Raw genomic sequence first — 16,499 nt, 5'->3', positions numbered from 1 at the left:
CAACCTACAGAATGGGAGAAAATATTTGCGAACAGTATGTTAGATAAGAGCTTAATTGACAAAGTATTTAAGAAACCCCTATAACTCAACAGCAAGAAAATCCCAAACAAATAAAACACATACACACACACACACACACACACACAAACACCTAAAACCCAAGGTTAAAAATGGGTTAAACATTTGAATAAACATTTCTCCAAAGATGGACAAATGGTCAACAAGTATACGAAAACACATGCAACATAGTTAATCATATCCAAATGCAAACCAAAACTACAATGAGACATCACCTCACAGCGGTTAGTATGGGTATTATAAAAACAAAAAACCAAAGAAGAATACAAAAAAAAAAAAAAAAAAAAAAAAAACCCAACAACAAAAACAAGAAAAAACAAAACATAACTTAGTAAGGACTAAAAAAAAAAAAAAAAGAAGGATCTCTTGTACGCCGCTGATAGGAATGCAAAATTGTTCAGTCACTATAAAAAACAGTATGGAGGTATGGGGGGAACCAGTCCCTGATATTTCAACATAGGTTCTTTTCTATTTTCCCTAAGTGTCAGCCGGTCTGAGAAATAAAGGGAAAGAGTACAAAAGAGAAAAATTTTAAAGCTGGGTGTCCAGGGGAGACATCACATGTCTGCAGGTTCTGTGATGCCCCCCAAGTCGCAAATCCAGCACATTTTTATTATAGATTTCAAAAGGGAGGGAGTGTACGAATAGGGTGCGGGTCACAGAGATCACATGTTTCACAAGGCAATAAAATATCACAAGGCAAATGCGGGCAGAGTGAGATCACCGGACCAGGGCGAAATTAAAATTGCTAATGAAGTTTCACATCCCACTGGGTGCGCATTGTCATTGATAACATCTTATTTGGAGACAGGTTTTGAGAGCAGACAACACGTCTGACTAAAATTTACTAGGCAGGAATTTCCTCATCCTGTTGGAAATCACAAGAGTATTGATTGGGGAAGTGATAAATGTCCATAAAATTTTCACAGTTTATGTTCAGAGATTGTAGTAAAGACAGGCGTAAGATCTTATAAAAGTATGAATTGGGGAACAAATAAATGTCCATGAAATCTTCACAATTTATGTTCTTCTGTCACGTCTTCAACAGGTCCCTCTTTTCGGGGTCCCTGACTTCCCGCAACATGGAGGTTCTTCAAAAAATTAAAAATAGAATGACCATATGATCCAGCAAGCTCACAATTGCCAAAACGGAGAACAAACCATGTGTCCATTAACTGATGAACAGACACGTCTATTCATACAACGGGATATTATTCCACCTTTTAAAAAAGGAAATTTTGTCATTTACTACGACATTGATGAACCTTAAAGATTATTCTAAGCCAAACAAACCAGTCACTCAGAAGAACAAATACTGTATGATTCCACTTAGATGAAGTATCTATAATAGTTAAAGTCATAGAATCAGTAAAGCTGTTATTAGGAGCTGTGAGAAAAGAGCACAGCAATGGAAAAGTACTAATCAAAGGCGTAAAGTTTTTTTTTTTTTGAGACGGAGTCTCACTCTGTTGCCCAGGCTGGAGTGCAGTGGCCTGCTCTCCCCTCACTGCAAGCTCCGCCTCCCGGGTTCACGCCATTCTCCTGCCTCAGCCTTCTAAGTAGCTGGGACTACAGGAGCCGGCCACCACGCCCGGCTATTTTTTTGTATTTTTAGTAGAGACGGGGGGCATGAAGTTTTAATTAGGGAAGATTAGTAAGTTCTAGAGATCTTCCGTGCAATACTTTTCTAAGGTGAATAGTATTTTACTGTACACTTAAAAATTTGCTTATAGTGCTGGGTGCAGGGGCTCAAGCCTGTAATCCAGACACTTTGGGAGGCTGAAGTGGGCAGATCACCTGACGTCAGGAGTTTGAGACCAGCCTGGTGAAACCTTGTCTCTACTAAAAATACAAAAATTAGCTGGGCTTGGTGGCACACACCTGTAGTCCCAGCTAGTTAAGAGGCTGAGGCAGGAGAATTGTTTGAACCTGGGAGGCAGAGGTTGTAATGAGCCGAGATGGTGCCACTGGACTCCAGCCTGGGCAACAGAGGGAGACTCCATCTCATAAAAGAAAAGAAAAATGTGCTAATAGGGTAGATTTCACGTTAAGTCTTAGTACAACAAATAAAATAAAATAAGGTATACTTTCCAAAGGTCTAAGGAATTTTGTAGAAAACTTGCTGTTTATGGTTAATCAATTTTGAGCAGATAATAAACTGTAAGTTCACAATTTCTAAAGTTGATTGAAACATTCTCAGGAATTCATGAAAAGGATGTGTATTATTTATTTTTCTCCAAATGTCAACTAGGTCAAGTTGATTAATAGTATCTAATTCTTCTATATTCTGAAAGTGTTTTTGTCTACTATAATTTGCTGAGGGAGAGAATTTTTTTATTCTACCATTAATCTGTCAGATTTTGATGCTCTGATTTTAAGTGCATACATATTTGTGACTCTTATGTCTTCTTGATTAGTTAGTACTATTATTGTCATGTGATATTGGTGGCAGCAGAGGTCTACCTGGTGCAGCTGCTGTCATCATGTTAGCTGCTGTAGGAAGGGCACCAGGAGGCGGCGGACAGCCCATCCCCCACATCCTGCTACCCTGACGCCCGGGCTATGGTCCCCGGCAGAATCGCCCACCAGTCGGGGAGTGACACAGAGGGGCAGCAGCCAGGTCGAGCAGGGAATGTCTTCAGTACAGAGCTTGGGCCGCACTTTGGGAGCCTAGGGTGAGAAGTGGGAGTGGTGCCTGCTTCAGGGACCCGGCCGCTGTCCTGCTGCCCCGACCAAGGGTGCCAGGTTTCTGGGCGTCAGGAGGAGTGTCTGTGCAGGGCCGCCTGGGGCCGTGTCCCCAGGGTCTGCCTGGAGTCAGGGTGACTGCTAAGCCTTCCACTCCCGATGGCTGGGCCCGGGGAGTGATCCACTCTGCCCCGGGTCACCGCTGAGTGCCAGGGAAACGGGGGGCGCTCATGGCTATATTGCCACTGCCCTGGATGCTGGCCAGGGCCCAGCAAGGATCAGGAGCCCCGGCCCCAGGCTGCGAGGGGTAGCAGCTGAGGCTGCTTTCTCCAGGGAGCAAACAGGCAGGAGTGCTGCCCTTCTGGGTGCCACTGCAGCCACCCAAACCACGACTGCAAAACTGGGCCTCCTTCTCTACAGGGCAGACAGGAACTCCCCCACCCCACCATATAGCTGCAGCTGCCCAAACCAGCTGCTGCAACCTCAGGCATTCCTGCACTCCTGGGGGCCGGGGAAGGCCCTCCCTGCCCTTGCAGACTAGGAATTGCCTGATCCCATTGACTGGCTTCTCCCTGCTGTTGGCTCCTGCTCTGATATAACAGCAAAGTTGGGAGCAAGCCTAGGTGCCACGAATGGCAGCAGGAGGCAGAGTTTCCTGAGTTGAAGGAGCAGGTCCCCAGTAAGGCCCCATCCTCAGGCCAAGGAGGACCTGTAGGCTCGGGGCCAGGCTGCCACGCCCGTGGACCAGTGCAAGGACTTGTGGTGCCGTTTTCAGGCCTGTCCATGGCTGCCCATAGACCAGCTGGCATGCACTTCCTTCCCTCTGATGTCCATAAAAATCCCCAGGGTCAGCCAGAGCAGGGCAGAGAACAGAGAGACGATGGAATGACCAGCTGCAGAAAAGAGCCTCTCTGCTGAGACTGGGGAAGACAACCCGACCACCAGCTGCAGAAAGGAGCCACCCACCCCGGGGCCTCTCTGTTGAGAGCTGAACCCTCCAGGACGCAACCTGACTACAGAGGAGGAGCTACCAATTGCAGGTCTCCTCTGAGCTATTGTAACGCTTAATAAAGCTCCCCTTAGTCTTGCTCACCCTCCATGTCTCTGTATACATCATTCTTCCTGGACGCAGGACAAGAACTTGGGCAAAAGAGCCACCAGCCACAAAGGTTTCCCACCAGAAAAAGCAACAGTCCCCAAATCCAGTAACATATATACCTCTTGTAAAACTATAAATCTTTAAGTCTAATTGTCTACTAAGATTATAGCTATTCTAGCTTTCTTATGCTTATTTTCTGCATGGGTCTGATATATTTTATTACTTCACTTTCTATGCTTACTTTTATCAAATTCATGGAGGCATAATTTACTGAATCAATTTATAGTATAAAATTCCAACAGTTTTGACGTATGTACTCAGCCACAAAACCACTACTACAATCAAGATATAAAACATTTCCATTATTCCAAAAAGGTTTTTCTGGCCACTTTGCAATCCATCCATCTCTTTCTGTGTTCCCAGCTTCAGGCAACCTCTGATTTCCTAAGGATCATTATAAGTTTGTTTGTAGTTTCTAGACTTGTATATAAACGGAAACATATGGCATTTGTTTCTGGCTTCCTTTACTTAGAGTATGGTTTCAAAATGTACCCATATGTCAATAATGATTTACTTCCACTAATGAGCATGCTTAGTGAATACATTTTGTCTGTTCACCTTGTGATGGACACTCGTATTACAGCCAGTTTTCGATGGGTGTGAATAAAGCTTCCGTTGAGATTTGTGTATAAATCATAATATTAAATATATTTTTTATATCCCTTCAGTAAATACAAGTAAGTCAAATGTCTCGTTTATAGGAGCAATGTTGTTTACATATGTTTGAAACTACTAAACAGTTTTCCAAAGTAGTTTTATGATTCTACATGCTCAGCAGTAGCATATGTAAATTTATTTTCCTCTACACCTTCATAAATTTTAGAACTAAGTTTTTCTGTAATTTTATATTACTGTGATTTTACTTCCCATTTACAGAATGACTAATTACATTGAACTTTTTTGTGTATTTATATGAAAGTGTTGCCGTTTTTGAAGTGTTTTATAAAATTTTGGCAAATGTCTTGCTAATTTTTTTGAGTTGTAATTATTTTGTACAGGTTAGATTTAAACCTTTTGTCAAATATATAAACTGTATTTCACAGCATTCTATGTTTTGCCTTTTAATTACCTTTATGAAGTTTTTTGAAAGCAAAAATATGTTATTTAAAAAAAATTGACTAAGGGTAATTCATCAATATTGCTCTTCATCGTTTTTTCTTGTGTCCTAACTAGAGAAATCTTTATTTTTTTTCCCAAGGCCATGAAGTTTTTTTCCCTATTTTTTTTTCTCTAGAAATTTATAGTGACATCACTGTTGTTAGTCTGTAATATACCATGTGTTTTTTTGTCTGATGTGAGATAAATATTAATGCAGATTTTTTTTTTTCTGTATAAACATATAGTTGTTCTAGAACCATCGGAAGAAAAACATATCTTTCCCTATTGTGATTTTTCTTATTTTCTTAAAAAACTGACCACATGCATGTTGGTCTATTTTTGTACTGCAATCTATACCATTAATCTGTATACTTGTGTTTTGACCAATCCACCCTATCTTAATTATTGAAGCTTTATAGTACTATTTGTTAAAATGTAATGCAAGTTCTTCAACTTTCTGTCTTCATTATTAAAAGGGTTTCCTATTCTAGGATGTTTGCATTCCCATGTAAATTTTAGAATCAAATTGTCAATTTCTAAGTGAGAGCACTGAAAATATAAGTCAAATTGTGGAAAACATCTTAACATTGAACTTTCTGTTACATAAACGATATTTTTTTACTTAGATCTTTAATTGTTCTCAGTGATGCTGTGTAGTCTTCATTATAAAGATTGTACACATATTTGCTATATTTATTTCTAAGTAGTTTAATTTTATAAAATTATAAATGCTATTTTAAAAATGCTATTTTCTAATTGTTACTCATATGGAAAAACATTGATTTTTAAATGGCATTTTTTTTTCTGTCTTATTGCTATTATTTATTATTTTGGCATTTATTTTAGGTTTGAGGGTACACGTGAAAGTTTGTTACATAAGTAAATCTCACGAGAGTTTGTTGTACATATTATTTCATACCCTGGGTATTATTCCCGGTACCCTATAGTTATCTTTTCTGCTCATACTGCCAAGTTTAAGTTGTCATTACTTTGTAGGTTTTATAGAATCTTCCACATAGTCATGTCTATGGTGATATGAGAGTTTTCATTTTTTAGTTGTATTTTTAATACTTTTATTACCTTTCTCCTCTTCTTAATGCAAAAGCTGTAATCTCCAGTACAATGTTGAATTGAAGTGGTAAAATCAAGCTTTCTCAATAAGGTCCTGATACTAAGCATAATATTAGCTATAGATGCCTTTTAATATATTGTGGGATTTTTCCTGTACTTCTAATTTGGTAGTAGCTTTTATTATGAATCATTGTTAACTATTTCTAGTGCTTTTTCTGTATCATTTGAACATAACACATTGTTTTTCTCCCTTTATTCTGTCAATATGGTTAATTACATTAGTAGAGCTGTTTTAAAATTTCACAATTTTTGGGAGGCTGAAGTGGGCAGATCACAAGGTCAGGAGATAGAGTCCATCCTGGCTAACACAGTGAAAACACGACTTTACTAAAAATACAAAAAATTAGCCATGGATGGTGGCATTCACCTGTAGTTCCAGCTACTTGGGAGGCTGAGGTAGAAGAATTGCTTGAACTCAGGAGGTGGAGGTTGCAGTGAGCCGATATTGTGCCACTGCACTCCAGCCTGGGCAACAAAGTGAGACTCTGATTCCAAAAAAAAAAAAAAAGATATCACAATTTTTACTGAATCTTAGCCTATTTTAACAATGTCTAAATTTGTTAAACATTATTTCATGGAAAATATGTTTAATAAGTTAAAGAAAAGCAGATAATTTAATCATTATTTTCTGGAAACTAAACAATAACAATTTAGCAGAACTTTATAAGTAGTGATATACAGTTATTCAGTCTTCATACAAGTGATGTTTCTCATGAAATTTTGTCTCTTTATATTTAATATAGTTGAATTAGTGATTATAGTTAGCATATACTATTTTATTACAAGTGGCTTACTGAGAATAAAATGTTGACAATTTCACTGAGGTTTCCAATGTAGCATAATATAGTCACGGAAAAAGTGAAAAGTGAACATGAAAAGGCAAAATATTAAAAGAGAATGAAAAGAAAACAGTGAAAGGATATTCAAATATCATATGTGTAAAGACCTGAATTCCTCAGAGAAAGCTATCTTGATTATGATACTCTGTTACATTGGATTGTTATATATATTGATCTCTTAATATTTTAAGGATATTTTCTTTGTGTTTGGGAAAAATATTAATGTATAATTTTCCTTCTTTATTATTGTCAAATTTTAGAATTAGTCTCTCAAAATGAGATGGGGAGAGATTTTTCTCTGTTTTCTGGGAAAATTACTGTTTTATTGTTGTTTTTTTTTTCTTGACTATTTTATAAAATTCACGAATAAAAACACTTAGGTCTATTATTTTTCTTGTTATTTTGTTGGTATTGTGTTGTAAAGAGTTTAATTTGTAAAGAATCTATAATTAAACAAAGAGTTTAATTTATAAACTATCTTAGATTTTTTGCTTCATCTTGTGTTCGTTTTGACAATTGTATTTTAAAATAAATGTGTCCAATATGTCCAATTTAGTTGCATGAAGCTTTTCATAATATTTTTAACTTCCCTTTGAATAACTGTAGCATCTCTGGTGTAATCCTTGTTTTTTACTCCTATTATTTGTGATTAATTTACTCTCTCGATTATGTTTTTTAAAATGGAATCTATCTATATGCTTAAATTCTTTTATGAAGAACCTCCTTTCGACTGCATTGATTTTCTCTATTGTTTGACTATCTTGTTTTTTTTTTTAAATTTTCTGCTTTTATCTGTTTTTCTAGTTTCTTACATTTTATATTTCATCTTTAATCACTGACTTTAGCCCTGTCTTCCTTTCCATATAAGCACTAACACTTAAAAATTTTTCTCAAATCACCGCTTTAGATAAATTTTCCATACTGAGTGTAGTTTTTTCAATAGTCTCTCTTTGAGCACTTGAAAATAGAAGATAATAAGGTTCTCAGGGTGCAGGGGTATAAGACAGAAAAAGCCTATGTTCTTGAATCACTGTATGGAAGACAGCCACCCATCAACAAAGAGCATATCAGCCTTAGACTGTTGAGTGAACAAGAAGAAAATATCTAATGTCTTTTAGCTTTATTCATTTTTGGCTTGTTTTGGACAGCAGTTTAGTATATCCTAATTAATGTAAAGTACAATCAGGTCTTAAAACTAAAAATATTCATGAAGTATCTCTTATATAAGTCACTTATGTAAGTACTAGGGATGCAGTTAGAATATACACATACAGAACATAGGTTGTGCATTACTATACAACTCACACGAAGTCTCATTGAGATGATGTGGGTCACAGCACAGTTCTCGTAGATTATGATGACAATTGTGCCCTTACAGTTATCAGGACTTGATGACCTACATACAATAGTGAATCAAGCAGACAATCTTATTGCTTTTATAACATTTAAAATCTAGAGAAAAAAATAGGCAATAGTTTAAATTACAAATGCATATAAAGTATAAATGTTTGATTTTAATAAGTTTTAGGAATAAAAATTAAGCATAGAAATAGAGTAATCATGGTTGGGCATGGTGGCTCACACCTGTAATCCCTGAATTTTGGGAGGCTGAGACAGGAAGATTGCTTGAGGCAAGGAGATTAAGACCAGCCTGGGAAACACTGCAAAATCTCCCTCCAAAAATACAAATATTAGCCTGGCTTGTTGGCACATGCTTGTACTTCTAGTTACTCAGGTGGCTGAGGCAGGTGGATCACTTGAGCCCAGGTCATCAAGGCTGCAGTGAGCCAAGATGGAGCCATTCTACTTCAGTCTTGGTGACAGAGTGAGACCGTCTCACAGAAATACTCAGGATGTTAAAATATGGTAATTTCTGTAGGGTTTTCAGAGAAACCCTCATAATGGGAGTAGTATGTGAGTAAAACTTGAACTGATATGAGATACTATATGACTATCTGAGGGAAATTAATTTTAGGTACGGGGAACCACAAATATAAAAGCTTGAATAATGGCATGTGCTTGTTTCATATTCCATAAAGAACAAGAAAAGCAGTGTAGACAGGAGGTAGTGAGGGAGGTTGATGATATTAGAAAATGAGTTTGAAGTGCTACATATACTAAACAATGGAGGACTCTATAGGTGTCAAGGCCTCAGAATTTAATTTTAATGGGAAATTAACAGTGTGAGAAAGCATTTCATAATCAAATTAACAAAATATTTGAAGAAGTAGGAAATACTCAATATTTTCTGAGGTTGCTGAAAAGTAATGAAAGATAAATACTGTGAGTTGTGAGTTGGCTTAGAATTCCAAAAATTATAACTAGCTCACTAGTGTTTCCTTATGAAATAAAATTAGTCTGAGAATTGGAAGGAGTCCATCATTAAGTATCAGTTACTCTGACACCATCTAAACCAGATCACCTTTAAACCATGTCTATGGCATTTTATGTAAGAAACTTTGAATTCTAAAGAAAAAGAATCAAGTTTGTTTTACTAAGAGTAAAATTTTCTTGACTGAGAAGGATTATGTGTGGAAGTCTTGAACCATTCCTCCAGCTAAGAAAATGACTTTTGAAGAAAGGAAATTGAATCTGTCCAATGAGTTGATTTCTATGTAGCATGATTGGCAATACAAACTCAGGCGTGAAAATATTCAATAATATTCTGAGCAATTAAAATGACCCAGCCAGTTGTTCTAGCAGATAGGCTAGAAAGATATGCTAAAAATCATCCTAGTTAGGGTTAAAAATTTTGAAAACTCCATAGACTTTTAAACAGAGAATATAGGTTATTTACATCATTGCATATGGAGGTGCATAATGCTCTTATAAAAAGACAATTTGCCATTAACTTTAGAAATGGCAAATTGGTCTGTGGCAAATTGGGTTCATGAAGTGAGTCATTGTAATCAATAGTGTTGGGACAATATTTTTATAGGTACCCCTGAGGCTTTTTATGTTTTTCAGAATTCTCTATCTTGTCAACAGCACACGGGAGGCTTTCTTTGGCAGATGTAAGTTTGACTAGGATAGTTAATCAGTGTCAGCTCTTTTCCAAGAGCCATGAGCTTTCTTACCAGAAAGTACAATTCCTGAAACTCAATACAAGCCTGTGAACTGAATTTCATGTGTAAGCATCAGTCAGAGTGATGACATGCTAAGGGCCTGGATACAGTGGATTACAGCTGGCAGCCACTTGTCAGACATGAAAGATCATTTTTGTACTCAAACAAGTGACAGAGACTAGACTCATGTTTCTGTCATGCAAAAAGTAAAAGCACAAATGCAGAAATTCCTTTCCCTCTCACAATTCATGGGTGTACCACAGTTTAGGAATCCCAATATCCCTAAAAGTGAAGAAACTATAAAAGATAAAGAAGAATACCAATTTACATAGAGAAATTCCAAACATCAGTGAAATTACAAACAAACACAATAAAAAGACATCCAGAACGGGTGGTTCCAAGGGAAAAAAAATTAATCAAGAAAACCTATAACTAATTCATGAATCAGTGTATCAATCAGTTAAGAGAGCAAATATATATTTAAGAGAGCAATATAAGTGTTTCCTTCACATTCACTTCTTTTTTCAACATTCATTTATTAGTTCAACAGATATTCATTAATACCCCGCAAGGGAAGCTTTTAGGGATTCAAAACAAACCACTTTTTCTAAAAAGAATACCCACAATGTTGCTAGATTTCACATACCCAATCAACTTAAATCTTTTAAAATTATAATGTGTGTGTGTATTTAATCCAGATATAGAAATGATGCTGTAGATGAATTCGTATTTGGTGAGAGAAAGGAGCTCAACAGCAACTTACCCTTCCTGAAATTCAATGTTGGTTGTGTTGGAGACTGGAACTAATTGTAAGGTAGGTTGCATCTTCATGGCATTTACAGTATATTTGGTACAGTGTAGTTGCAAATGCAAACAATTAAGAAATACAAGATTAAGTACTAAAATTAGGTGAAGGACAATTAATGCTAAGTTCAGACCTCATAAAAAATACAGTGCATCCTAGAACAGGCACAAATAAGTTAGGAAAATAAAAACTAAACTAAAATGTAGAGAGAGAAATAAACAGCAAACGTTTTGCCTGAAAGTATATTCAATTATTTTCTAATTTTTGTATTTAGAAAATTTAACATTAATAAAAATGCTAAAGTACCAGTAAAAGTTAATTTTAAGAGAATGTGAAATTTATGAAAATACTTATAGACTCAGAAAATACCTAAGAATATAGTTTTGTCACCTGAGGGAGTCTAAGGACTGATTGCAGTAGTAACAAGCACAATTAATCTTGGTATTAATACTATTCTCCAATAAAATGAACCAGAGCTCTTTGGAGAAATAGTTTATTCTGTGACTGAGTCAGGAAACACAGTAGATGAACTTGGATCACCTTGTAGTGTGAGAAAGTAAATAAATATTTTTCAAAAATAAAAGGATGGGGTTATGTAAAAGGGACACAGGAAAGAAGCAAAATTGAAAGAATTCCTAATGGTTAAAGTTGGAATAATGTGAACCATAATAAATAAAATAATAGTATTGGATTATAACCCAAAATGTAAAATAAATATCCCTGTTCTCATACTGATATAATACAAGATTGAATAAATAAATAATGGGAAAGAATAGATAAATCTCAAGCACAGAAGATTTCCAAATAAATTATGTAGCTACGCCATCCTTAGGAAGATGAAGCATACCTCCCCACTTCTTACATGTAGAACACATATTGATATTTTGTAGATGATTTTTGTTTTCTATCAGATTATGAAGATTTTCTTCTACTTTTAGTTTGCTCACAGTTTCTATCATTTATGCATTTTAATTTTGTCAGATTTGTTTTCTGAATCTATTTTTAATTTTATGATATTTATATTTTATTGTATCAAAATGTTAAATTACATAGACTGATTTACAAGTGTTAAAGTAACCTTACATTCCAGGGATAAACCTGAATTAGTAAATCTGTTGTTTAAAAATATTTTTATATTGCCTGCTTTAATTAGTTATTATTCTGCTATGTTTTTAAGTATTTTATATAGATATTTATGATGGATATTGGTGTGTAATTTTCTGTCATTCTTCTTCCTCTCTCCTTTTAATTTTTTTAGTAGAATGTCTTTTTCATTTGGAAAGGGTTCTCTCATTTTTTCTGACAAAGATTGTATATTAAATTCACTATTTATGCCTTAATATTAATAGAATCACCAGTGAAACCATATGTACTTGGAGTTTTCATTATCATAATGTCTTAAACAACAAATTACATGTGTGTATGGAGATCATGCTATTGGATAATTTTGGGTTATAACACTCCAAATTGCCTCAACCTGGCACATCAATTATTTGGACCTCAAAGCACTTGAGAAGATAATTCTTATGACCAGTGTCTGACAATTGACACTGCAATGGACCTACCTGTACAATAAATTTCCTAAAATAAATTTTATGTTCTGTCAACTTCACATGCTTTTGTATATCTGCTAATGACTCCCCTTGATTTACTGCTCCTAGCTCAGACTGCTATGTCTTGCCACTTTTTTCCCTCACAGAATTTATTATTCTTTGTTTATAAAGTATAAAATTTTTGCTTTGGTCATTTCTTTGGGTCTTCTCTGTCTTGTGAAGATGTATAGGTAAAATTAAGAAAACTTAGTTGGTTTTCTCGTTATACTGTTTGGTATCACTTTGGTTCCCAGAGCCAGCCAAAGATCCCATTTAAAAACTTGTATGGGTACAGGGGTATCTGTCTTCCTAAAAATGTTAGACTATTATCACTCTTTAGCAAGAAGCATACTATAATTATTTTTTCATATGAACCAACATGATTGGTAGAACTCTCTAGAAGTTGTATGCTAAAACATATTCTTGATATAATACAGTGTTAAAGAAGAAATGCACTCTTAGTAATATATTAATTTTATTGTATAGACTTTATAAACAAATTTCTCTGCATGTAAGAACTTATAGTCAAAGAGTTAAAACACTTGCCTTTATTCAAAACAACTAAAGAATTTTAAAAGTGTGTGTGTTTGCACATGCTACTAAAATAATTATGACAGATAAACTTTAAATAAAGTCTGTATCTGTAGTCAACAGCTAAAATAATTCTAATAAAAAGGAATTTTAAATGCCTTTGCATTATTCTTCTACATGCAAAATGAAGTTACAAGGATGATGTTTGACAGACCATTATTGGGAGCACCTGTTAAAATGCAAGGCTAATGTATATGTTAAATATAGGACTAAATTAGGAAAGTTCCATTTGTTATTCAGCTACTTCTGGAGGGATCCTGATACTCAGTTCACTTGTATTAAATGGTTTGGGGACTGAGAGCATGTATCCTTGTAGATTTCAATTCACAACTAGGTTTACTATCCACCCCCTTAGGCCAAAAGTTCCATTTGCCGCAGTACATGTAACTTTCATTAAGACTTGGCTATCACGATTGTTAATTCTTTTTCTGAGATCAAAATTTTCATTTGCTTTATTTTCTTTTTTTTTTTCTTTTCTTTTTTTTTTTTTTTTTGACGGAGTCTTGCTCTGTCACCCAGGCTGGAGTGTCGTGGTGTGATCTTGGCTCATTGCAGTGTCTGCCTCCCGAGTTCAAACGATTCTTCTGCCTCAGCCTCCCAAATAGAATTATGTAAAACATGGTGTATTCGCTTGTTTTCACGCTGCTATAAAGAACACCTGATGCTGGGAATTTATTATATAAAGCAAGAGGTTTAATTGACTCACAGTTCCACATGGCTGGGAAGGCCTTGGGAAACTTACGGTCATGACAGAAGGTGAAGGGGAAAGCAAGAACCTTCTTCACATCGTGGCAAGAGAGAAAGAGTGTGCAGCAGAATCTGCCACTTTTAAAGCCATCAGATCTCAGGAGAACTCACTCACTATCAATGAGAACAGCATGGGGGAAACCGCAGTCATGATCCAGTCATCTCCTACTAGGACCCTCCCTTGACATGTAGGGATTACAATGTGAGATGAGATTTGGGTGGGAACAGAGCCAAACCACATCAAATGGAAACAACCAATACTAATATTTCAACTAAATAAATATTGGAAATAACAAAATAAAAATTTAAGAAGTTATGTTCATTCAAATGTAGGATTACAGACTATTAGAGTAAGAGGAACTTTGAAGTCAAATTCAGTCTTTTACTTTTAACTCTTCATTTGCAGTTAAGAAAAGTAAACAATGAATGTTACAAGTATGTAATTCTTTTCACTTTTATTATTTCTCTCTTTGCTGGCAGAATTCATTTTTAGATTGTTTTGAATCCAATACAGAATTTCAAAGCATAATAACATATTTGGATTTTGATAAATGACACAGTAGGTATGAATTTTGACCCAAATATATTTTTAATTACTTAACACAATAATGTAGTATTTCTTTAAAAACAAAGTAGCAGTTTATTATAAGAGATTTTCCACTTTGAGCATATACTAGTTGTAATTAATATGAGTTTGTTTTCATTGCTCTTAGGAAAAAAACTATATTTGTCAGATGACTTGTTAAGAAGAGGAACTGGGAGATCACCCCAAATGTTACAAATTAAATGTATTTATTTTGTGCTAACATCAGTCCTGTACTTCACCTGAGATTCTAGCAAAGTTTGAACATCTCATACTGGTAAAGCAGTCACAAATCTTTAAGAATTGTTTTGGATTAACGATGACAATACACCTTCAAAATTTACTTCCTAAATAAATGAAAAACATTTTCTAACTATACACCATATCTCTCAAATTCAGATTCTTTTCACACTATAACAATCCATACTAATGGATAGAATCTGGACCAGAATATAATTACCGGAAGAAAAGATCTTGCCACTGGGACCCCGTCCTTATTTCAGAGATGTTTTCCAGAAGGGCCTCCTTTTATTTTTTTCTTTCCCAGATCTTGACATTTTGTGGTATGCTTTGAAAAAACACTGCTTTCTTAGAGCATAAAATTCTCTTTCCCACACCATCCTAAGGACAAATCTGATATATCAGCAGAGAAGAAAGTTAGAATATTTAAGATTTTTGTGACCAAATGCTTGCAGGTTTTTGCCACCGAAGTAGGGGCCAGAGCACTCCTCAGTTCCAATTTCAGCCACCTTAGCAGTTGTAGATGCATCACATCATGGACTAATTAATTCCAAATCACTTCCCCCTTTAGTGGTTCTGCCTACCTGTCTTCAAAATTTTCCTCATGCAGACAACCCTTGAACAATGCAGGGGTTAGGAATGCCAACCCCCAACACAATCAAAAAATTTGTCTATAACTTTTTACCCCAAAACATAACTGCGAATAGCATACTGTTGACCAAAAGTTTGACTAATAACATGAACAGATTTTTACAATAATGTAAGCTAAACAAAAAAAAAAAATGTTTTTAAGAAAATTATGAGGAAGTGAAAATATGTTTACTATTCATTAAGTGGAGGTGGATACTTGTAAGTCTTCATCCTTGTCATCCTTAGGAGTCCTCATTGTCTAGACCTTCTTGTTATACAACCATAAGATTGATAGCTGGTGCTAATCTTTTTCCTTTAAGGCTCGGGGATTGTCAGCTTTGTAGAAAAAGGTAGTCCTGATCATAAACCCAACTGCATTTGCAGTATTACGATTTAATATTGCATCTTCACATTTGTTAACATTTCTCTTCATTTTGAATGGCAGCATATATGGTCTGTAAATGTTCGTGGGCATAAGTTTTAATAAATTTTGACTTTTATAATAGATTCATGTATATTTTATGGTAGCAAATGATACACCATGTTATTATCATCCACATCTATTGTATGCTTTCATGACATGTCTAACTTTTACTGCCTCTGTATGCAGCATTCCTTCCTCCCTGGTATGGGGCGGGACCCATTCTGGAATGGAGGTCTTATAGCCTACAATCAAACAAGGTAGTTCCGAGAATTTCTTTATGGCCAGCTCTTACACAGAAAGGTGGAGTTGGGGGGTGAATTGTTGTAATTTTTTTAGTTTTGTATGGCTGGATTTGAGGTAAAGGGGTTCTGGTTACTACGACCTGCCTAGGGGAAGAGGAATTCTAGTTTCTATAGCTAGCCTCAGGGGACAACAATGGAGGAAAGACAGGGGGACAGTAGGAAGTCGGAGAGAAACTGCTTTTGAGACTGCTTCTGAGGTTGTCACTTAGGGATATCATATTCTGAGCATCAACACAACCATGATGACTAATCTGGGAGGTTATCATTACCAAAAAATAAAAAGTTCAACTTACTTTAATTTCTTGATTACTAAAATACAAAATATAAAATAAAATAAAATATGTAAGCATGATGTAACAAAAAAATATGTAAGTCCAATACAATTATACAAACCACCACATGAAAGTCTTATGAAGCCCATGATATGGAAAATATATTTCTCTGTAATGATATTAAGTATCTCTTTAAAAACATTTAAAAAAAACTGAGTGGTAATAAATAATGTGAGAAGAGTTTTCTATTTGTAACAT

Source organism: Macaca thibetana, chromosome 5 (genome assembly GCF_024542745.1).
Source record: "Macaca thibetana thibetana isolate TM-01 chromosome 5, ASM2454274v1, whole genome shotgun sequence".
NCBI classification, from domain to species: domain Eukaryota; kingdom Metazoa; phylum Chordata; class Mammalia; order Primates; family Cercopithecidae; genus Macaca; species Macaca thibetana.
This window is presented reverse-complemented; position numbering follows the sequence as displayed.